The following is a 2,067-nucleotide window of genomic DNA, read 5'->3' as shown; positions in this document are numbered from 1 at the left end:
CAAGAAACTAAGTTACGATCAAGGAAATTAAGTTACGATCCAGAGAAAACAGTAGACCAGGGCGAGCCATACGGCTTGCCATAAGACTTGCCATTAAGGAAAATGGCTTGCCATCATATGCCCAGTTCAAACAACTTGCCAGGCCATACGGGCAGGCCATACGCCTTTCCATACGGCCTGTCAGCCGTATGCAGGCAAAATCTAAGCTTATTTAAAGGGCACTTGCCATCCATTTTTACACACAGTTCAATTCACTTTTCTCTCTCTTTCTGCAATTTTAGTCATAATTTCAAGGTCTTCGACTCCGTGCGGGAAACCTAGTACCTGGAGAAGAACACCAAAGATTTTATTAGGAGCGGTCTGGAGTTTGAAGTTGTCGCTTTTGTATTCGGAACTCGTTTAATCTACTAGTACTTCTATCCTTTGTCTTTTTATAATGTCTTCTATCATTATGCTTTGTAATATTGTTACCTTGATTAGCGAGTAGTTATCTTTAGTGTATGCTATGATGTAGTCAGTTATAATGCCGAAATAATATTATGGTTTGTGTATATTTTCAAGATGCTTTCCGATTATGCTTTAAACTCAATCACTTTTCCAACTAATAGAACGTAGTTATCGGCTCTGTTATTAGGAAGTCGTGAACCCTGATTCAGAGTACACTATCTGTGTCACCCCTTGGTAAGAGAAGTCTATCGGATACAACGTAAGTTTGACTGAGGCACACCGGTTGTAGCAAGTACACCGAGCCTTGGATTCCAACTGAGGACTCTTTCATAGTGAAACATTTAACTAGGCCCCTAGTACATTGTTGGTCCTAGACCATGCTAGTGTAGTCACCAAGCATATAAAGTTCGTACGTGCATACCGAAGCACAACAGTTGTGTAAGCTGTACCTCTACTAAGTAAGGCCATGGAACCCGGTCAGTGCTGATTAGTACACTTCACCATAATGCGGTCTCAAGCATTGCACCCCGCTTGAGGGATTCTTATTTAATTAAGGAACTGTTTGTTTAAACACATAAAGGATTGGACAGTTAGGATAACCGAACGTGTTCATGGAAGTCAAACTAACTTGGCCATAGTGTTCTTTATGGTTGAACTCTTTTTAAAGGGCCTAACTATCTTATTAAACTCAATCATTAACAAAAGCATCGAAACACATCACGTCTCTCGGATTAGGCATACCTTATATTCTATTATGCTTAAGAAAGTTTAGGCCTTTGTGGAATGTTAATACGTCACCCAACCGAGATGCTCAATTGGATGAGCCGTCTGAACGTGTATGCCTTTAGTCAGACTGCACGGGCGTCGGGGGTAAGGGACGTTGCTGTCTAATCAGAATCTTCAAGCCTAACGCATTACCCAGTGACATGTCTTATGACAGGGGCGTTAGGACCAGTGTAATGAATACAAGGTCACTACCTATTCATGAGCCAGCATTCCATAATCTCAGCAAAGTAACTGACAAACCAATAGTGTGCACTTGCTTTAACCTTATCCGAATTATAAATTTTATCGCATTTACTTTACTTTATCTTATAAACTAGAAAAATCCAAAATTAGGTAATATACCACTACTCCTTCACCTTAGGATTATCTTAAGCTTTAGTTATAGGTTTAATTCGACTTATATCTTAAAAATACTACCCTAGGTCATACTTCCCTTACTCACCATAATAAGGAGTAGTACGATTTATGCCAAACTAAATATAAATTTAAAACTATTGCTCTCACCTCTAGATAGCTGATTCTGACACCTTGCGGCCTAACGACACCGTATAAATAAAACCATCTGTTTCGGTCATATCAAGAGGAAGATTAGTTTTTGGCGCCGCTGCCGGGGAACTGGTATCAGACAATATTGCTTTTTTCAAACCTATTCGCAAGCATTTAGTGGTGTCTAAGAAAGACAATTATACACGGACTTGGTTGTTGGATTTTTCGAACAGTCTTCAATTATATTGGAACCAAAAGGATCCTACCTCTCCATAGTCGGCCTGGTCACTTGGTTTGTTGAATAGTGCGTGCGAAGCTCTGTTATCGAAATACCAGGGAATCAGTAGC

Source organism: Rutidosis leptorrhynchoides, chromosome 5 (genome assembly GCF_046630445.1).
Source record: "Rutidosis leptorrhynchoides isolate AG116_Rl617_1_P2 chromosome 5, CSIRO_AGI_Rlap_v1, whole genome shotgun sequence".
Taxonomy (NCBI): domain Eukaryota; kingdom Viridiplantae; phylum Streptophyta; class Magnoliopsida; order Asterales; family Asteraceae; genus Rutidosis; species Rutidosis leptorrhynchoides.
This window is presented reverse-complemented; position numbering follows the sequence as displayed.